The sequence below is a fragment of the Apus apus genome, chromosome 6, assembly GCF_020740795.1.
Source record: "Apus apus isolate bApuApu2 chromosome 6, bApuApu2.pri.cur, whole genome shotgun sequence".
NCBI lineage: Eukaryota > Metazoa > Chordata > Aves > Apodiformes > Apodidae > Apus > Apus apus.
In genome coordinates, this window is record NC_067287.1 from 33,663,880 (window position 1) to 33,686,500 (window position 22,621).

At 37.4% G+C, this 22,621-nt stretch overlaps 1 long non-coding RNA gene across 1 annotated transcript in view; it reads right to left on the reverse strand.

Moving 5' to 3' along the window:
* Positions 1-4,851: 4,851 nt before the first annotated feature.
* Positions 4,852-22,621, reverse strand: part of LOC127386542 (uncharacterized) — a 52,393-nt gene continuing 34,623 nt past the window's right edge. The window contains exon 5 of the long non-coding RNA XR_007889926.1: positions 4,852-4,961. This is a non-coding gene — a long non-coding RNA (uncharacterized LOC127386542). The remainder of the gene's footprint in view (positions 4,962-22,621) is intronic.

Here is a 22,621-nt window from a genome sequence, read left to right on the forward strand (position 1 = left end):
TTGAGAGATGAGTGACTTTTGTCTATCAGTCTGTCAAGTCACTTGAAAAGGCATTTTGTGCATTGCAGAGAACATAGACTTGAGGATCTCATAAGCTTTTTAGAGGGAATTAATGCTTGTTGTTTATAGCATCTACCACCTGTGTACATTGGTAGCCTGTTGCATTTTTTTGTTGTTGGTCCAAGAAGCCCTCTGGTTATTCCCTAGTGGTTTCTCTAAAGGTAAAGTTTAAATAGAATATTCTAGCAGTTTTGTGGTCCCCTGCCTGCTCTTTAAGGAGGGAGCTTCCCAAGATCCCTGTATACAGGAGGAGTTGCTCTTATCACTGCCTGAACTAACCGAATAACCATCTGCCTATTGGTCTGTTTGTATCTTTGACAGTTCACTTTAAAAAATGCAGGTACTTTTTCATGTTTTGTGCAGGATAATCTTTATGAGACTGAGGTAATTATGTTAAGCTAACTTGCTAGTAACTGTAATGGCCGATGAAGACTTGGCAATACAGTTTTTCCAGTTTGAGAACAGACAAAAGCTCCTCAACAATGAAGAGTAATAAAAACACTCAGAGTCAAGTGCCTCATATCAACAAGAGCTGATCAATTATTAAGCAAATTGCCTTCTATAATGTCTCTGGAGTGCAGCGTTGGCGATGTGTTGTACTATGACTGTCAACTTGGAAGGCATCTTGAGAAAGTGTGCACAGAATATGCTGGGTAATATATATAGTTTTTGTCTCCTGTAAAAAAGAAACCTTATAAAAGCCATGATTTATTTATTTTAGTGGAGATGTCATCTTGCCTCAGACCTTGGTGTTTTTTGCTTTGAACAGAAGGATTTTCTAGCAGAGCTGGAGCTGAATGCTTTCTGTGAGGTTTGAAAGAAACCTGTCACAAGTAACATGTAATAATTTGCTATAGTTACATCTGTGCGCATGTAAAGGCTGGAGGAACAATAGGAGAGAAATGGTTCTGAATATCTAGAATGCATACATTTTCAAATAAGAGGTATAAAGTTGTTAGTGGACCATTGTTCATTTAAAGCACTCTTACATCTGAAATCCATGGCTTCCTTGTTGACATGCCATAACTTCTGCAGCAAAATAATGGTAATCCTAAGTACATAGAATCCTATTATGTTTAATATGTAAGAAAACAGTATAAAACGTGTGCTGTGGCCAGAGTGAAAGCCAAGCAGGTGCAAGGGTATTACTTGAAAAGGCTGCTAAACAGATGAGAACATATTTAGGTATTATATAATTTTTTACTGTTTAGCTGTGTTTACTTTAAAGGGGAAAATATCTATGAAGAACTGAAGCTGAGGTGTAAGTAATAGCTAAGGAAAATCCTTCAAAATTTGTAACTGAATTTTATCAGTAGCGTATGTTATATACACTAAACTCAAAGGAAAATGAGGCACGTATATAAATGACTTGCAACTTTGTTCATGGTCAAACTCCAACAATTTTATATATTTTTTAAAAACAGTCGTTGAATGGTAATCTGAAGAAATAGCCTTTGGGGTCAGGAAGGGCAGCAACAGACAGCATCACACAACACTGATGCTGTTTTGAAAGGAACAGCTTGACTTTCACCATGGTTTAGATCAGTCACAAAGTATTGTTTGTGTCATTGTTGATGTAGGAGGTTGAGAATCTTTGTCATTCTCCTGATGAACTCTAAATGGATTATTTGATTCATTTTTCCCAGCTATCCATATAAATATGGAACTTCTAAATATTTCTAAGCTACCTTTGAGGTCTCTTATGGGTGGTGTGCTAAGAACTTGGATTGTTTTATGAATTTGTAAAACTTTTTGTGGGTGGTAGTAAAGATTAGCTGAAGTTTTAGTGTATGCTACTCATGCAGACACAGCACCCAATAGTTACTTGACTCGTTTTTTAGAAGTGGCCAAGAGAAATGGTGGGAGAGGGAAAAAAATAAACCCTGCTTTAATCCTTTGCAGCCAATAAATACATGTTCAGTTTGCAGTTATAGGTTCTTCCCCCACCCTGTTAGCTGGTTCATTGTTTCTAAGAATATTTCCAAATTTTCTCCTCAATGCAGATGCTGAAATAATAACTAGGCAAGTAGACCACATAGAAGAAATATTCCCATGATGCAAGATCTTGGTTAACTTGGAAAAACCGTTCACATCACCAGTAAAAGGAACTACACTCAGTTCACCTCTGGAAAAAAACATAATATAAAACTCCAGGGGCCATTCTCAATGCAGAAAGCATAAACAGAAAGTATTTGTCTGGAGTACTTAGAATAATGGGAACAGTTGGGGCAGAAGAGCTGTCAGGTGTGATAATTTTGCAACTTACTATGCACCTTTTCCTCTAACTTAAAATGTGTATCTTGATTTTCGTCGGCTCAAGGCAGTGAATAGTTTGGTGCCTTGACTAATACGTGTATGGACTAAAAGTAATACTTCTGTGGTCTACCTGCAGTCTGTACTCTGTCCAGCTTTCAGCAGAGGAATAGCTTAGATTGCATTTTCTACCAAATTCTCAGTCTCTGCAATGCCAGAGCATTAGGTACTGATGCTGTGGTGATACTTGACTGTATTTGACCATTTAGGAGGCTCTCTTAAAGCTGGCAATAGTGAATTGGATCTAGGGGACAAGTAACCTGAGTTTCATTTGGATATAGTTACAGTAAAAACATTGCCCTTGTTCACTAACTTCCCCCTTAAATATTATGTTCAATTGCATACATACGTGGACCTCAGGGGTATGTGTCAAAGCACTTACTGTCCAAGTGTCATTGTGTTTCAACTCTTGTAAAAATGTAAATATATTATGTAATAGATAAATGTTTGTAAAGGTGGCGAGAAAGGCAAGGGAGGAGAGGCTTGTAGTAAAAACTACTCCTGGTCTTTGTCCTTGGTTTGAAGAGGATTTCAGGGAATAATGTGTTTAAGTAGAGCTTGGAGACAGTGTTTTGCAGTTCACAGGAGAAGGACTCCAGACACTACCTGGCTTTGCACATGTCCCTGCAGCTGTTTCTGACTTGGCTTAGCTAAACTGATTTTAGAATTGGAAAAAAACACCCTCTATCCACCTCTGCCCCCAAAAAACATGTTTTTGCAGCTGTAAATGAGACACTCAAAGTTCTTTCTAAGAATATTTTATTGGTTGTCATGTGAACAAGTCGTGTTTTTTTGCTGTTATTGTAGAGTGCTTCACCTTGGCAGTATGCAGGGGTGTACCATGGGGCTGGGGAACTATCCTGGAAATTTCAGAAGGTAACTTCTCTGAAGACTTAAAACTCCAAGTTTAGATAATTTTAAGATCAATGTAGTTGCTTGCAGATAAAACCAAAATGAGACCAACAGAAAACCCACAGCAAACAAAATACTTAAGGTTTTATTTTCCTGAATTCAGGGGAAAAAAAAGTTTTGCAGTTTGCAGGTCTTGGGAGAGGTACTTAATTAACTGGTACTTGTGTAAGGAACTACACTTGTGACATTGGGAGTAAGACAGTTTTTTGCTATGTGTCGGAAACATACTTGGAAATAGAAATATAATGAGAATGGTTGCTGAAATTAAGAATGAGTAAGCAACTTAGTGCATCTGTTTGAAATTAATTCTTGTCATTTGTGATTATGGAGGTTAGTAGATGATATTTGAGAGCATTATGAGAACATAATCAATCCAAGATGCCCATGGTAATAAAACAGTAGTTCCGTTTATAGAGTAATTTTATGGTTTATGGAGATAGCCTGTTAATTTGAAAGATGGCATTTAGCTGTGTTCATTTCGCTGCTGACTGAATCCCAAGTGTGAGCATTAATTAGTTACCAATGTTAGGAAAGAGCTGAGTAATATTTCATTTATTATTAAATGTTTTTGAATGGAGAATTAATTCTGGAAGCACAGTGCCAAATTTTCAATCGAATGTGAAATTAGTACTTCAAAAGCCGTACTAGTGTAGAAGTTGGAGGAGCTTTGTTAACTTCACAGACTTCACCTGAGTACCAGGTTTTTCTAAATGTATCCTTTTGTATAACTGAGTCTAGGACTTGATAGATTTATTTTTTTTCCCCACACCTATCCCGAAGTGAATTGTCTGTGACTTGTGCTCTTATTACATTGGTTTGGAAAACTGAAGAAGATCACTGGTAGGGCAGTATTGGAGATGATTGAAACCCAAATTAAATAACTGCGCTAAAAAAGTTGAAAAATTTGAAATTTTAGGGAAGTTTAGATGGTTGCAAAATTTTAGTAGCCAGTTTAAGATTGTTTTACTGACTCTTAGACAATGATAAAACATTTTTCATTTTTTTTGCTCATAGATAAAATATTTTTGTCCTGTCCTTAAGTACCCTGCCCACAAGCATATAGACTAATATTCAATTACTGCTGTACTTAGCTGGGGTTAGAACATGCACTGTTCGGTAGCCTACAGGAAAATCTCAGACCTGGAAAAACACAGCATTAACTTAATAATAATATGATGACCCATTAAGAAGATTAGAGCTGTTCATAATCAGAATCACGGAGCTTAAAAATATAATACAAACAGTTGAGATCAAAGCTGAACAGTGTAAAAAGACCAAATCAAGATACAAGTCTTTATTATTGAATCAGTAAAGCAGAATTTTCTAACTGAGAAAATTGAAAGCAATTAAAAAACCTATAACTTCAGCATACTGAGCAGTAGTTAAGAAATAGATAATGGCCAAAAACTTTGCAGTGAACTTTAATTCTGCTAAAAGTATGAAAGAGAACTGCTGTAGTTTGAGAGTACATTTGTCTCCTGTATCAGACTCAGATGATGCTTCATACTTGCATAATAAGTTAAATTTTCAGTTGTCCTTTAACTTAGGCATATAGCAATCCCAGGGTGTCAGAAAGCATTTGGTATTCTCTGTTCCAGTGACAGCTTATCTTTTACAGCTCAGAAGCAACTGTTGTTGAATGCAGGATATATCAGTTCCATGTTGACTTGTTGGTACTGGAAGACATGAATGTAATAGTGTGTGTTGATATGAGAAAATTAAATTGGATATAAACATAGTGAATGCAGGTAATTTCTCTTCAGTTGTTTCTCAGTTTCCATCTTAAAGAACACCAAATTGCTGCCATGTGATACAACTTTATTTTCCAGAACATGTTAACATTTCTTGTGTACAATTCCCATCAGAGCAGATTTCAGCGGTTCAAGGTTTTTGTCCCACACCAACACAATGAAACAATTTTCAGGGTCTCTGTTGGTTCATGTCACTATAATGTTTTGTGCAGGTGCACAGATGTGCACAATGTTCTGTGTTGCATGTGCTCCCTTGTTGGAGCAGGTGTGCTCTCAGGTCTTCTGCTGCCCACTGCTATCTGCTTTGATTCCTCAAGCTAAGGATGACAGAATTAGTTGTCAGAGATTTAATTTCTAGTAACATGTTTGAAATTTAGTGAAATCACCTCAACTTTAGTGGCATTAGTGATTTCAGATTTGGGTGTAGCGAACTTCTTGCTACTAAGATAAAGTACAGTATCTCTCCTGTATCCAGTAATTTCCCTATAATTGTGCTTTTTCATACATTATTGAAAAATATTTCATATTTTCTGCTGTTTTTTGGTTTTAAGCTTAAATGATGAAAGGATATTGGAGTAAAAGAGGACATGGGAGTTAAAGAATTTTGGTCTTAAAATCCTAAAGCACAATGAATGCATCGTTTGTGCCAGAACAAGTACCTTTTCAATTTAAAAATCAATGTTTTCCTGGAATCACAGTTGATTATCATTTGTGCAGATGTGTTTTGTAAAGGCATATGATGAATACATGGCGTGAGGTTTTTCCTGTGGACTTTTTCTACATGTTTAGACTTGCCAGTGGCTTTTCAAGTCTTTACTTTTTCCCTGTTTCAATATCTGATTAATTACCTATAGTGACAAATGGTAATGATTCCAAGTGAGAATGTAGTGGGGAAATGTGAAGGCAGCACCTACAAAGAGGTCTCCTGCATCAAACAGTTAGTATGATTACAGTATTATAGCCAGACTTGTCTTCCACTTGTCACATGCAACTGTCTGCCTTGGAAAAGGCTATGTTCTGTCAGGGTTTCCTTTATCTTGACTTCAGCTGCTCTGTCACGTTCCACACAACAATTTCTTATGAACCTTACTGAAAAGACCATTAAATCAGATCTGTAACTTGTTATCTTTATTCTCTGGTTGTGTTAATTCCCATACGAGCCACTTAAAGGATTCTCAATGCCTCTAGAACCATTCCTTACTTAAGGTTTAGCTACTGTTATTTAACTGTCACTGGCAGCCTTTTAAGTTAAACTTTGTTTTTGGTCACCTAAGCATATTTCTCCAACTCCATAGTGCCTGTTGCTTGGAGCCTATGATGTTGCTTGGTACAGAGATGGCTTTTCATAGGTGTGGGTAGTAGTGAAAGCCAAATGTCTCTACCAAGGGACAATATTCTGTGAGCTTTTGGAACAGCTGAATTCTTCCTAATTTGAAGTCTATCCTTGATAAATTTTTATGCAAGGAAGAGAAACAAACTAAGTTAATGCCCTTTACTTTACGATAACCCCTCATGTCACTAGCCATGTCATTAAGGCACTAGATAGAAATACAATAGGATGATACCTTTTCTGTTTTTTGATTGATCTTCAGCCAGGATCTTCCAGAATGTCATCTATATATTACTCGGCTCAAATGTTTAAAAGTAGAGTAATGGCACTCAGGCTCAGAATCAGCATCTGAAATTGTGCAACAGTTCTGTGGAGAATCTTCTCTGAATGCAACTGTGTCCCTTGGTGCTGTGTATTGCAGTACCATCAATTTTTGGCAAGTCTCTTTGCCCTCTGCAGTAGGAGGTAGCTGTGGAGAGTACTCCAAGTCTGATCTTACGTAGCTAACTGGAGTCCTGGGAGTTTCTTGCAGGGGATGTATACTCAAACTGTAAGAAATTCTTGTGTCCCAGTTTTGTGCATGTCTAAGAATGATGTCTAAGTTAATGAAACACCTTGGGGGCAGTGGTATGTAACATGTCTGAGTTGGCAAACATTTTTCCTCTTAAGTCCACTAAAAAAACGTAAGAGGCATACTCATTCTGTCAAATATATTGGCTCTTCACTGTTTAGGATAATGGTCCAGAGGACCCCCCAGGTAAGAGAGGGCAAAAAGGCGTAACTGAGGTGCTAGAAGGATGTGTGCAGAGGTACAAGAATGACTTGTGAGTGTTGTCTTTCCAGGCTTAATGTAGTCCAATGAGCAGTGTTGGCATTGTGCCACATTTGCACATCAACTTGGACTTTTTTTGTCCGTGTGATAGCCCAGAAGTCAGCTGGGCATTTAATTCTGAAGGGTTTGTGCTTCTATGGGAGGTAACTAACTGATAAGATAACCAAGAGCCAATGAGTTGTGAGAACACCTTGCCTCTTGGGACTTAGATTGAATTTTCATGTCATGGTAAATTTCTAAATACACTTGGAATACATTTCATCTCTTCGCTTCAGTGACTGAAATACTGGAAAATTATTTTCGTGGTATATTGTTTAAAATAAAAACGTTACTGATTTCGGTTGACAACTTGAATGAATTCAGTGCTGAAAAGTACTTGTAAACAGAAGACTCTTCTGTTATATAGTCTCATCACTGTATGTCCTTCTGACAGGTGAAATGCCTCAAGACCTATAATCAGGTAGCAGAGCAGCTTTTCAAGATAGCTATGTGAAACCAATCCTTGTCTGTGAAGCCCCCATTTTGTAGCCTCAGTTTTTTTTTTTCCACAGCAATTTAGGATCTCTAATTGATATGGTTATTATCTTAGCGTTTGTGTTTCTGTAGTGGTACAAATTCAGTGTCGTAGTAGTGCTGAGTCTTTACAGTTAGGTGGTATTGTTCTATCTCTAAGCTGTAAAAAAATGGTGTATCTGGCTGGCACTGCTGAATGTCATCTGTAGGCAATAGAAGGCATGGTTGGTTACTCTTGATGAAATTGTACAGAATGCCTCTGCTGGAGTCAGGTGTCAGAGGCAATAACATCCTGCATTGCTGACTCAATGACTTCTCCACCTTGTTTGGTGGTTTGTCAAAAAATAGTAGCAGACACTGACTTAAAAAGCAGCACACTGAACAGATTGTTCAAGGTAGGAAGCTATTTCACGTTTGGGGCAACATTTATGCTTTCAATGTTTGGGGTTTTGTGGAAACCAAGTATAACCACATTTTTGGTTGCTGAGAAGTAATATCACTGTTTTCATACAGTAGATAATCTTAGGTTGGATTATACTTCAGTCCTCTGATGTTCTAGGAATGCCAGATATTTGGTAGGATTTTGTGACTTGTCATGCTCATTTTGAGTGTGACTCAGATGTATTCTAAAATCACATTCCTTCTAGACCCAGACCCATGTTGATATGACTGTAGTTGCACATGTGACTCTGTGTGTAGATTTGTCCAAGTAGTATGTATATACCTGTTTAAAAAAGGGGATCATCACAGGAGTTTTATTTTCTGTGACTTGATGCATGAATTGAAAAATGAGATACTATAAGACTTAGCTGATCATCTGGTGAGTGAAGATCTATGAACTTTGTGGTTTAGACTTAGTCGGAGACTGTCATAAATCTCAGTGATGTCCACATCTCAGAACCATGTACACCAGTTGCTAAAGGTTTGTCAGCGTTCTTTGTGTTGATATTAGCATTCATAGGTTCAGTGATGTATAGCTTGTACTCTGCTCAATTAGAAATAGGTTCAGTGTTTATTGGTTCAACTGCTATTTAAAAGGTTATTAAAAAATAGTATTGTCTTTTTAGGTTTCAAGGGAATTAAGCCATTCACTGATGGTACACTTATATTTTTAATGTCAACTAACATCTAGTGTTAATATTTAAAATGGTAATAGTGTTTCTCGCTTTTTTGCTATTTTTGTGGCGTTTCTGTTCTTGTTGTTTTGCTCACTGACTTCCACCTAGCAACTTTGTCAAGATAGGTTAACTTCTTTAATTTCAAGTCCTCCCCATTCTTATGTCAGTATTCCTCCTTTATCCATTTCTACAACATGAAATAGTTACTTAAAGACAGAGCTGTTAATTTTCCACTTATCAATAGCAATGGCATTAGGAATTTCGGAATACATTTCTGAGGTTCATTTTGTTACAACATTTACAGTCATTCTGTCTCCTGCTTGATTTCACTTGGGTCTTTTTGCTGTGAACCCTCATTTTTCAAGAGCGTTTATACACGATGTTGTCCTGAATGAACAACTGTGGTGTAAAGATGAGGTTGCACAGTTAAACTAAGTGAAAGAGAGAGAGCTATTGCATATGTGCTTGGGTAATTATGTACCCTTTTTTCCTGTTCTTCCAGTATTTTTTGTATATTTGTATCCATGTTATATGTCATAGTTACTGTATTTAAACTATTTTGTCTATGGTTTTAAATTTTTTTTAATGTGAAATTAAGGTGACTAAATAGGAGGACTAAACTGAGATCAAGACAATTCTGTTACTGCAAATAGTCTTCAAATAATAGCAGTGTTTGATATGAGCTATGCTGTCTTACGGAGGTGTGTGAAAAACCAAGTCATTCTCATTAACGAAAAAATTACTAAAAGCAGAATCTCAAATTGTTGTTGTTGTGTTCTTCCTGGTAAAAGTCTTCACATCAGGTTGCGGGAAGAGATACAAAGAATCCAAGCCTCCTGGAAATAATTGTACTGAATGTGTCTTGAAATGTTTCCTGAAATGAGTTTCAGTTTTTTGGCTGGGATCTAGTTATTTTAATAAAGAAAGGGGGAAGCAGGAGAGGGGGTAGAAAGGAAATAACTTATGGTTATACCTTTTCAAGCATAAATTATCAATTTTGTTTATCTTTGTTTTTCACATTTATTTTTCTGTATTTAGCTAATTGTTTTTAAAGAAGAAAAAAGGAGGCATTATGAAGAACTAGACCCAAGATCCAGGTTTTGTACGTGGTAACCTGGATATCATTGGGAACATAACAGTTGCACTTGCAAGTAGGAGGTACATAATAAAAAGTATAAGCTAAAAATTTCTAGCAATCCTTTCCACTACCTTCTGGTCTAGTGATTTAACTGCCATTGTCTCTAAATTATATTCTGCACTGCTTAAGATGATGTTTAAGATATTGATGTTGTTTTCTTAGTAAAACTCAAGTAGGAACATGTTTATAAAGTATTTCTGTTAGCAAAACCATGTCTACTGGCAGTTAAATGTTTTATAGCAAGCAGGAAAAAAGGGGATTTACTTTTCTCTCCCAACTGCTGAGTGAAGATGGTGAGTCAGTGGAACAAAGCAGGGAGGTGTTTGGTTGACACAAGTTTCATCAGAAGGGTATTGGAGGCTACTCACCAAGCTTCTGGGTTATATAAAATTTTTTGCTATTAACTTGTATTCCTAAAGTGAAAAATAAGGGTCATCCTCAATTGAAGAGCTTCAGATATGAGTACTAATAACTTTGCAGTTGATCTGGTCTTGAGATGAACTCTGGGAAGAAATGTGATCTTTCAAAAGCATTTCTATCTTGCATTTGGATATGGCAGACAGTTGATAAAAAAAATAGACTAAGAACAGCAGAAAGTCTGCACTGCAAAAGCTACTATACTCCTTCAATGTCAGTTCACAGGGGAACTTGTCATGACTCTGTGCAGTATCTATCCCAGAAGGCTGATGTCCGTTGGTACCAATTGGTCCTGGAGGAACTGGCTGAAAAATAGTTGGAGCAATCTGTGGACATTGGTGGCTTATATCTGTTTTCCAGACCAACTGCTGGAAGGTGCGAAAATTGCTAAATGAGGAGCACATTCCATTTCACAGGAATAATGGGTACATACAGTGATCCTATATACAGCATGCCTCTGCATCTTAAGGACCAACGTTTTTGCTTTACCAGCTTCTTCCTTCCCCAAAAACAAGGGTAGCTGTGAAACGTTTGTCAGATGCCACTAAGGGCATTTGTTGTCTGATGCCTGACGGAAGCCAGTTTGGGTCTGTCAAAGGAAAAACTTACCTGCTTAAAATATGGGGATGAGAGGGGAATATGGTAAGGAATGTTCCCTGCCCCTGGGCAAAATTACGTCTATCTTATTCATGCTAATATTTCATTACAGTGTTGAACTATCTAAGTTCAATGAGTCGATGATTGCTTAAGATTTTGTGTTGAAAAACTGTCAATGACCAATCCAGGAGATGGAAATGACACGGTCAAGGACAGAGTTGGACAAGAGCAGACAGAAGGAATTTTTAAATCCTTCTGTGTAAGAGAAGGAAATTAAGTACTGTGACTAAATTTCAGAGGTAAATTGTTACTGCTAGTAGTTTTTCTTCTGTGTTCAGTATATCTTTTGAAGAGTTTAATAAAGGAAATTTTGTTCCAGCTTGATGGATATATATCCAGCATAAGCACTATTATTTATGATTGCTTAAAAAATAAACAACATCATCTATGCCAATTGTATCAACAAGGAGGATAACAGTAACTTTGCCCAAGACTAAATGTCACTTTGTCTTCCATGACAGGAAAAATTCTGTAAGCAATGGTTTAGCCCTCAATGCGTACAGCCAAAAGTATACCTAATTACTGGTTTGGCTGCAAAGAATATATTGCCTGGGATTCATAGAATCATAGGGGTTGGAAGGGACCTCGAAAGATCATCTAGTCCAACCCCCCTGCCAGAGCAGGGTCACCTAGAGTACATCACACAGGAAGGCGTCCAGGCGGGTTTCGAATGTCCCCAGAGAAGGAGACTCCACAACTTCCCTGGGCAGCCTGTGCCAGTGCTCTGTCACTCTCACAGTAAAAAAAAATTTTCTGATATTGACCTTAAACCTCCTATGCTCCAATTTCCACCCATTACCCCTTGTCCTGTCACTGGTCATCACTGAAAAAAGCTTAACTCCATCTTCTTGACACTCACCCTTTACGTATTTGTAAACATTGATGAGGTCACCCCTCAGTCTCCTTTTCTCCAAACTAAAGATTACCCAGTCAGTTTTGAGAAATCAGGGGAGGCTTTTTTGTCTGAGTATTTGTCTACATGTAGGCATATGTATTTTGACATGTATAAATAAAATGTAAGGGTTTTATAACTTGTTCCTATTTTATAGCTATATATTATTCCTAATTTCATAGATGATGTTACTCTCATTTTACTGCAAGTTTTCTCAGAGCAGAGACTTGCATACCGAAGAAATGTAAGAATTCATCTCAGGTTTTGTTTTACAAGGTGTTTGATTGCCAAATCATATGCCTAAGCATGATGAAGCTTATTCAAAGCCCTCTCAGTCTTCCTCTAGTTGCCAAGCACTTAGAGATCCTCCTGTAAGATCTCATTGGAGTTCACAGAAGTTTTTAAAATTGTCTTCAGTGGAATGTAAATAAGGCTGGAAATGCTGGTGGGTCACAAATGGGATTAATACTTGAAGCAAGGTTCAATCTAACAAGTGATGGCTGGAAATAAATCAAGAGGGAAGGAAGGAGGTTGGTGGGCAAAATACAGAAAAACTTGTGCTTTTCAGTTTCCAACTTGTTTAAAGCTTAGATCAGAAGTTGTGGAGATATGTCTACCATCACCTCAAGACATATTTGACTCATCATGGATTAAGATGCCCCCTGAATACACATTTTAATTTTAAATCGATTGCCTTAAACATGAGAACTTTTAAAGCCTTTAGTAATGTCATAATGATAGATGGAATGAATATAGTTAGGAATGACCTGATATAGCTAACTATAATTTACATGAGCAATGGTCAACTGACAGTAAATTAAATTAATTGTACAATTTTAAGCTCTTAATGTATAAAAAGCCATGGTCACTTTAAAATCTGTTTGCCTTATTTTGCAGACTGGTTCTTTACTCTTAACCTCCTCTTAAGTCCTTGTTTTCTCTCCTATAAGGTTGCATTAGGGTTTTAGTAATGTATTGGTGAAAAGTTGATCAATAAGCAGTATTTGCAGGTGTGCTCATGACTTAAGAATGTGCCTATGGAATATTGATCTATTCTGTTGAATGTGGAACTGTAAAAATGGGATTTATATAAAGCAGCGTCATGCTATTGAGCAGAAGGTTAGGTTCTTTACTTTTTCATGTTCACTACTATCAAGAAAAGCCCATGGCTCTAGGCATCTAACTTAAAATAACACTACTTCATTATCTGGTCTTAATTAGTTTGAACCTTTTAGGAATGCTCAGTAGAGATTTATTCCACCTTTCAAGAAATCTGTAGTACATCCACATATTTGACCTTGTTAGTATGGCTGCACATCACAGTTGGTGATGGAAAACTGCAGAACAAGGCCAAAGATAAACATGAAAAGAGGCTTGGAGTAAAATCAAACTGAAGGTGGTGACTAAGGTGGAAGTCCCCTCTGCAGTCTGGGTGCTCCATTACACGTTTGGTTTTCTGTGATGGTTCTGTATAGCTGTGTTATCATTTCCCTAAGTATATTCCAATATATGTAAGTAAATTTGTACCCTAGAGCAAAAAGGAGCGGACATCTCCTGTGAGTAATTTTAAGTGTCATTACCACAAGCAAGCTGCTCAGAAAGTTAGCCCTTGCTTTTAGTGCAGTGTTTCTATCGGTTGAGTTTGTAAGCTCTTTCAAGACAAGCTGATTCATGATACACTTCCATTTATTTAGTGATGCTGCACTAACTGCTGTTAGGCAATTCAATTGGAAAACTAAGAAACTGATACAGACAGAAGGTTTGTTCTAAAACTGCGTGGAGCTCTGGTGGAACAGTTTGTGGGTTGAAATTTAGGCATGATGTTGCTGAATCTGTCACACTAGCTGTATGTTAGCCAGTTGCATCCACCAGCAGATATAGTCCATCCTGGCTCTGTTGATGTGAGCACATCTTGCATTGGTGACATTCCCTATCACTTTGGGAGGTATCTGAAAGTTAAGGTATAAGCCTATAGTCTGGATTTGCCCTCCTTGCTTGTTATTTTCCGTTTAAAGTAAGATAATAGGTGAAATTCATCTAATCAAAATAGTGTAAAAAGCATGCCAGCATATTCAAGTCTGTTGCAATCAGTCAGTGCCCTATCTTTAGGACAAAGTGCTGCAGGTGTTCTGTATAACACATTCTTCTTTTGCTGTCCTGTTGTCTGTGTTCTTACCAAGGAAACAGCAAGGTTTGGCTTGCATTTACTGTTTTCCTTGATGCACTTGTTAATGCTGTGTTTTCATGGTCTTGTCATCCCGTTATCCTCCAGGGGATTGTTCTATTGAATAAATGCCAGCAAGTTTTTCTACTGGATCAGGATCAGGTTGTTGAATACAAAGCCTTGCCTCTCTAGTTAAAATGGCCTGCAAGCTGGAGAGTACAAGTCCCTGAACCCATGTTTGATTTTCAGAGTTTCTTATCCTTTAAAAGCAGCCAAACAGAAAAAAAAAAACAACCCAACAGCAACACCCTAGGTTGAATTCTAGTTCCCTTGAACTAATTGTTAACCTCCTCTAGCAAGCTGCATCCAGCGTTTTACCCCTTGTTTTATAAATCTGTGAAGGTAGATTCAATTTTTATTGAATCGAAATACTGCAAAAAACAGCAGGTAATAGTGGCCAGTCAACAGATTACTTGTTGCTGTAACTCAGTGTATCTTCCTGGATCAGAGAGGGACACATCACTGAGCAGTACTGAAGAATTAAGCCAAGGAAATGTCATAAAAAAATTTAGAATCATAATTTGAGGAAAGAGGAAAAAAAATTACGATTAGGAATTGGTTCAGTGAAGGGAGATGCTAAGTCGTACACTCACATGGTCATTAGATTAATGAAAAGCATCAGCATTGAAAGTTGGGTATCATGGACAAGTTTTATTTTTGTCAGCATGTAAATGCTCCATTCACTGAAAGGGGACAAGAACAGCGAGTCCACAACATCTTCCTTCTTACCTGTTGTTTAAGACTCTTAGGAAGAATAGCATTGCTCCTCTGGAATTCTCGTGCTAAAGAATAGACCCCAGCTGTACTGGGTAGAAGGGCTAATATGCCTTCAACCTGCCAAACAAGCTGAAGCAGCATTTGGTTGTGAAGCTGCCAGGTGTTCCAGACAGTTCCTGTAATGCAAGAGCTGATGTAACTATATGTGTAACTTAACATAATTACTTCATTAGGTGTTTAGATGGATTAATTTGAAATAGACTCCACTCCTCTGTTAATTTTTGACAAAGGAAAGCCTATAATAGTCTGGGGAGCTGTAAGAGCCGGGAAGACTGAAGCTATGGTGAGCTGGTAACTGCTTTGCATTTACCCTTCCATAGAAAACAGAGGTTGAGTAGTTTTGTGATCTTAATTTGTCTTGGGAAGATAGATCACAAGATTGGATGTTAGTTGTTTTACAAGGAGGCAAAACTTTATGAAGTACAAGATTGATATAATATACTCCAGATGGATTAGTACATGTGCACACATGATTTCAGAGCATTGAGAGTTTTGCACCTTTTGCTTGGGCTAGTTGGGTTGATGTATAAAAAGACTGATTTTCTTTTTGTACAAAAATGGCAGTAATTGGTGTCCCAAAGATTAAGTCAAGATAAATCTTTTTATTTCAGCTTCTCGTGCAGTTTGTTTTAAGGTTTTCAATGCTACTTGATCACCATAATTTGTTTTCTTTTTCATTTGACATTCTCTTTGCACATTAGTTTAAAGCAATTTTTCCCAATTTAAATTATCTCACAAAATTATAATTTATGAAGTTTAATGCGTTTAGATTTTTAAAGAGACTTCAATGAAATAGCTAAGAAGCCTTTTCCAAAAACAACAAATGGAAATTTAAGGCTGAACACATAGGACATGTTTTTGAGCTTAGTTTACTTGTCGTGTTTTCAGGAAATGAAAATCAGGAAGAACAAGAGGTTATTATGAATAAGTACTAGCTATTATCATAAAGAACCATATTTTCTGAGTTACATTTTTGTTTTGACCAAAACACATTTAAAAAATGACGACTGCAACTGAGTGCTGTCTTTTATAGGCCACTGTTAACACAAGCTAAATAATTTATTTGTGGATAATAAACAGATGCACTAAATGTAAGAACTACTATGCTTAAAAATTAGCATTTTTTTTGACTGATTTGCTTATTTTTGATCTGTGAGTCGGGCTGTTTCTGTTTATTTCAGGAAATTTTGGATGTAGCTGAAGAGTGCTACCTGGGGTAGAACTTGAAAAGCAGATGGAGATGGTCCTTCTGTTTTTCATCACAGACAAGACTGTTTGCTGCATTTCCAGAGTATTTTTTGGTTGGGGCAATTTCTAATTGAGATAATCCCACTAAGTTTCTACTTGGGAAGTTGTCTCTGTTGTTGACTATGTTCTGGATTTTTTTCGCCTCTTTTCAAGTATGCTTTTAGTATTTTCTAGGTTAATTTATTAAAAGGACCCAAAGCAATGGCATCTGGTATGTATACAAGAGTTAGCTGGTAGCATTTTAGCAGTGATAGTGTTTGTGGAAATGGAATTTAATTCACTTGGTGGATGACACATGTATTCCAAAGCAGTTATTGCAATATCTTATGACATTAATGAATGAGAAATAGAGTTTCTTCCAGATGGACTTTTTGTGAAGCAGTCTTAAGAACTGTGTGCTGGAAAGTTGGCTAATTGGTGCACTGCCTGGGTGAACAGCTAGGAAGGGTTTGCTTTGAGTCACTAGCAGGAATATGCACAATTACACTGCCAGGGAGCAGGTAAAATTACTGCTTTGGATGATGAAGGTAAATCACTGAGCAAGTTTGGAATAGTGAGCAAATCTGTCAAGTTAGTCCTGTTGAATTATAGCAGCTTGGAAATGTGGTCGATTTATGTGGTGAGGTCAAACGCTTCGAGATCCTGTCATTCAGCCTATTTTACAGTGCAGTGCTTGGTTTTAGGAAAAATGAACTACGTGCTGAAATACTTGTAAAAAACCCAGCTTCCTCAGAAGCTGTTTGCACTAAGAGTTGTGATTTGCAATTGTTGTAGTCCATGCTAAGTCTATGCAGCAGACCAATGCTTCCTAACAGTAAAATAATCAGCCTATAGTATGACTTCTGAGTCATTTTAAGGGTAGATGTTGCATTATAGGATTGGCAAATTTTCGATATAAAATTACATATGGATATTCACATTCATTATCAAATTCATTATTTAACTGAAATAACTTTCATTAGCTTCTCTTCCATTTGAAGAGTACCTTGCTGCAGTGATGGTTAAGGAAATAGTCAACAACTCTTGATTTCCATCTGAAGTGTTTCTGAGCTGTAAATGGTGGGGTTTTTGTTTTGCTGCTTCTGCTTTTTTAATAAGTGATATTCACAGTAATGAAATGCTCCTTGGGTGAAAAGATTTGGGAATACGTGTAATTTATAGAGAGATTGTCTATCAGGAAAAAAGAATCCAAAACATACTGGCATACTTGTGCTTAGGTCAGTGCAAAAGAGCTCAAATGGGTTAAAATCAAATCAGTTTGTTCCACAACCTTGTTTGTGATCTCCTGCTGGTGGATTTTGCTTATGTGGCCAGCATATGTCTGGCAGAGTCCATATGTGCGCACTTGGGATAAAAGACCATGAAAAAGCCGCCCTGTTGCACGCTGAAGAATTTTAGTCCATTCTGTATCTGCTACCTGCTAGTTAAGCTTGATGCTTCCATTTTGTTGTATAAAAGGCAATGAACAACTGTTTCATGTTCACTTTCTCTGTGCATTTCCTGAATTCATAGCCATCTGTTTATCTTGTCTCTCCAGTCATCTTTTCTCTGTAGTGAAGTACCCTCATCTGCCTAACCTTTTATGTTCTTGGAAACTGTTCAATAGTTGTAGTTAAACTGGTTGCCCTACTCAAAATTTCTACACTTCTCAATAGCTGTACATGTCTGAGGACAAGACAATGTTGGCTGACTTATCAGGCTGCACTGATGGAGAGCACTCTTCTGCTTTCTGTACTTCAGGAAGAAGTGAGGCCTTGCTACCAAAATCTACAAGTCCTCCAAAATGTTTTTTTCCTTTTTTTTTGTACCCACAATAAAAAGTTCCCTGAAGACAGACTAAGGTTTTTCAGTGTTGGTATAAACTGTATTCCTGTGCTTTAACTCTGTTTGCTTGCATTTGTTCAGATACTAGGTGCAACTCTAATAAGCACATGTCAGGTGGGACCATGTGAGTGGTTTTCTTCCATGGGGAATTCTAGAAAAGCATGTGAAACTCTTAATTATGGATTCTGAAGTTTTTGTCTGTGCTAGATGGTTCAGAAGTCACCCTTTTATGTCTACTTTAATAAATGCAGAAAGTACATATTTGGTCACAATAGCAATGAACCATCTCTGGGCTTCTCAATGAGCAACACATGGAAGAACTGTGAAACACAATGCACTGCTTTCCGAATATACAAGTGTAGACTCATCTATTTATATGACTAGAAAGGCACACTAATAAAATAGCTATCAGAAAATATGTGCAGAGACTCAGATGATCAAACAAATGTATATAGTAATAAACCTCATCACATCCATATAAAATCATCCTGTGGAGGTGCTGTATTTGCACAACACCATATCAAAAGAAGGTCAGGATGACAGGACAAGTTGAGTGCACAAGATCTTTTTTTCTAACAACAGACAAAGAGTTCATTGAATGAAGTTGATTGAATCAAGTTAATGAAGACTTAAGTTTGCCATAATCTGGAACGCAAATAAGCTGAAACTGAAGATTGCCAAGTGCTTTGTACAGCACATGCATTCCAGAAGTTATGTGAGCAGCAGGCAGCTACAGTGCTTATGTGTGCTTATGTGTTCAGGGATTCAGCCCAGTGTAGCCACTAGTGCTTGGTTTGAAATAAAATGAGGCATATATCACTTAGACTAGGACACTCTCTCAGCAAGTATGAAGACGAGAGCTGATTCAAAGTAACAGAGTTTCTAGAATCTGCTGAGCAAGACATAGTACATTACCACAAGTGTTGAATCATGCCTAAAACTTGGAAACCTCAAGTGGAACAGGACATTTTCATGTATTTGAGAATCTTTTCTTTCAATGAATTCAAGTTCAGGCAATTGTTTGGAAGTTTTGGTGGAATGAGAGAGGGAGATGTTAACCTGTGGTGTATATTTGGATCAGTTTACAAAAAAAAAATCCTAGTTATGTAACTCATAGCATGTTGGAAAGGGCCAGAAAGATGAAGGGGAAAAGGTTTTTTTTTTTCCTGTTTTTGTGTGTTAATTTTCAATTACTGGTTGTAATATGGCAGATAACTGATGCTACTTTACAGACTCTTTAAAACAAGTAGAATGAAGTAGTGCAAAATAGTCTGCCTAGAACTGTGAGAAGCTATAGGTATGTTTTTAAGACTGACAGTGTCAGGGGATCATGAAGCAGAGGCGAGTGTAAGGAAACAGCAAGACAAATTTTCTTAAATTCTACCAACTGTCTCCCTCCTTTATGTTGAGTCTTGTGTTCAGCGACTTCCTGCCTTTGTGCATTGCAACAGCATGACTGCTTCTGTAGGAGGGTTTTCACCTTTCCACAGTTTTGTGCCTTCTGTCTTTCACATATAAATCCAGGTCAGTTGCATAATGTTTATTTAATATCTGAATTTAGCAGTGATTTTATCGAAAAGCACTGAAAAATATTCAACAGCAAAACTCTTCACTTCAGAAGGGATGTGAGAATCAAATACAGAATGCCAGGACACAGGGAAGGCCATTTGCTCTTTGTCTTAATATTTCAGGATGTGTATGAGCCTGTTTCATGCAGCTTTCCCTGAACCACAATTAAAAGGCAACACTCCCCAAAGCAAAAGAAACAAAGCTGTAGAAACAAAAGTTCCATCTAGCCTTCCTACGAGGGAACTTGATACAAAATACATCTGTCCAGTTTATATGACACTTTGTGACACTTGTAGAATTAATGAATGCAAGTGTCTTGATCACAGTTGAAAGAGGTTTGCAGTTTTGTGTTATGGGCTTATGATACCTTAGTAAGCCAATTATATTTGGATAAACTATGTGAAATCATTTGGAATTGATTTTGTTCGAAATTGTCTGCTAAAAAATATTTGAAAATATTTTAGAGGGCATGAAAAATGCTGATGGAATGAAGTCTTAGGAATTTATTCTGGAATCTTGAGTCTAGAGGAACAACTTGAACGTGAGGAGGGGGAGTGGGTTAAAATCTCTGGTTGTTTTGGCACCCACCAATCTTATTTATGCTGTTGACTGTGATGGATAACATAATTCAGATGTCACTCAAACAGTTTCACTGCCTTCAGTGTGTATCATTGTCCTGGTTTGAGCCAGGATGAAGCATATTTTCCTTTTACTGAAACAAGCATAAAAAGCTGCTTTTTACAAAATGGCATTTAGTGTTCTATTGCTGTGTTGGTTTATCACCTACCTGCAAGGAGTAGCAATCACATTGATTATATCTCGTGTGAAACAACAACTTAAGAGATGTTTTCTGGGTTCAACGAGCCCATTTTTAGCAGTGCTTACGAGCAGGTTTCTACACAGGGGCAGGGTAAGAGTATTTGATACTTGTAAATGCTTTTTCAGACTCCAGCTATTCTCAGAGTAGGGACTTTGAGTTTCTGTGTTTAGTAACCTTTAATATCCACTTCATCAGGCTGCTTTGGGCTCATCTTAGGCATCTTTTATGCGTTATAAAATATGAGTATTTTTCTCACTGAAGACTCAGGAAATCTGCTCTTTTAACACAACGTAGGGCTTAAAGCCTGAGGAGCCCAGTGAAAATGATAAAGCTGTCATTAAAGCCATGTCTGTCACTTATGGTAAGATTCCTATGGTCATCTGAGAATATAAATCTATGCCTGCTTCTTAGTCACAAGTCTTCCAGCTGGTAACATATGGTACTGTTTATTCTACTTTTTCCTGGAGATCCCAGGGGAAAAATGTTGTCTATACACAGACTAGTCCTGGGACTGTAACCTGTATTCTGACAGTACCTTTTGATCTTACTCTCCATGCTGAGATGATGGCAATAGGTCTTTTTAGCACTCAAATGTTTATTTCCAACTCCTGCAGCTCACAAAACTAATTTCTTTTGGAAGTAAGTTGTGATGAGGCTGATTATTTTGGCTGGGCATTTACTTTATCCTCTACGCAAAGCAACTGGTTGACTTTCTATTAATTATGCATCAGCTATAGCGACTGCTTGGTGTCTTTTCTTCAGAGCATTTGGCCATTAAAGCCGTTCTCAGATCTGCTTTTTTGAGAAGCAGAGATGACAAAAAGAGGAATGATGTAGTCGAAAGAGCCTGTCTTCCTCTGAAGCAGGAAGCACATCTTGATTGTAGGATGCCAGAGAGTTGTTGGTGTCTGATGCATTGTGTTCTACATGCGTACAGCACAATGTTGCTTGTCACAACTCCTTCTTATTCTTTTTAAAATCCTATAAGCCTAAGCAAAGGAAATTCCAACAAATTGCTTTTTAGTTAATTAAAAGAAATAAAATAACACTAGTACCTTATTGCTTTCTGAATACATGTAATGAGATTTGAATATTGCTTCATCAGGAGAGTGACCTAATACAATAGATTATTGAACCATGAAAGATTCATTAAAACTACCTTGCAAGGGGTTTTTTTAACATGTTTTATGCAGTGTACTTAGGAGTTGTTTTGAAAAGGAAAAACAAAGCCTAGAGCAGTTACTGCCTGTATTTGTGTTTACCTGTTTTGTAACACTAAACGACATAATTTTTTCTTAATTGGCTATTAGGTTATGAAGATAGTTACAGAAAAATGATTATTGCTGAGTTGTACTTCATTTGTTGGAGGCTGAGGTTAGTAGCCAGATGAGGCTGCAAAGCAACTGGATCTTATGCTCTGGGATTTTGCACAGACATCCAGGAGCTGGTGATGTTTCTCAGAATCAGAATATTTCTATTCCCCGCTGAGCTAAATGAACAAGCTGTCCTAAATCCATTACCTCAGTATTGATTTGTCACTGAAAGACAGGAATTAGGAGTGTTTCAAAATTTATAAAATGTACTAAAAGGTAAATTATTCATTTGTTTTATTGGAAATCTGAGGAAACGGGTCAGGGGTTGAGCTTATTAGTTTTCCTGGTGTGTGGTCTAATATTTGGTGTGTGAGTGAGACGATTTAATTGTCTTCTGTCCTCTGATGCCTCTTGCTTAGGATGTCACTGAGCATGGTGTTTTCCAGAGGTAAATGTCTTGCAAAGCACTCGTACATCTAATAACTCTGCCTGAGTTGTGTTGTGTGGGTGCTTTGTGCATGTTCATTGTGCACAGGGATCCCTGTGCGTGGTCTGCTCCTGAGCTGGGGGTTTCTAGTCCTACGCCTGTGGGAGTTAAGGAAGTTCTATCAGATAAAGGAATTCCCAAGGCACCGTGAAATCTTTCTTCTTTATAATATACTTGAATTCCTATACTGTTGCTCTCTTTCCCTGATTTTGTTTTCAAATATCCAGAGGGACGATATCCCAGAAAAAAGTTGTTTTTCTGCCCTTTGTGTACTCTGTGTTCAGGGTTCCCCACAAGCCTTGGAGTCAGGGCAATACTGTATGTTCCAGCAATTTGGTTTTTTTTCTTAACTGTCCAAGTTTCTGTCTTTGCCCAAATCTGACCATCATAACAAAGCTCAAAGCAGAAGAAAACAGAGTTGTGGTC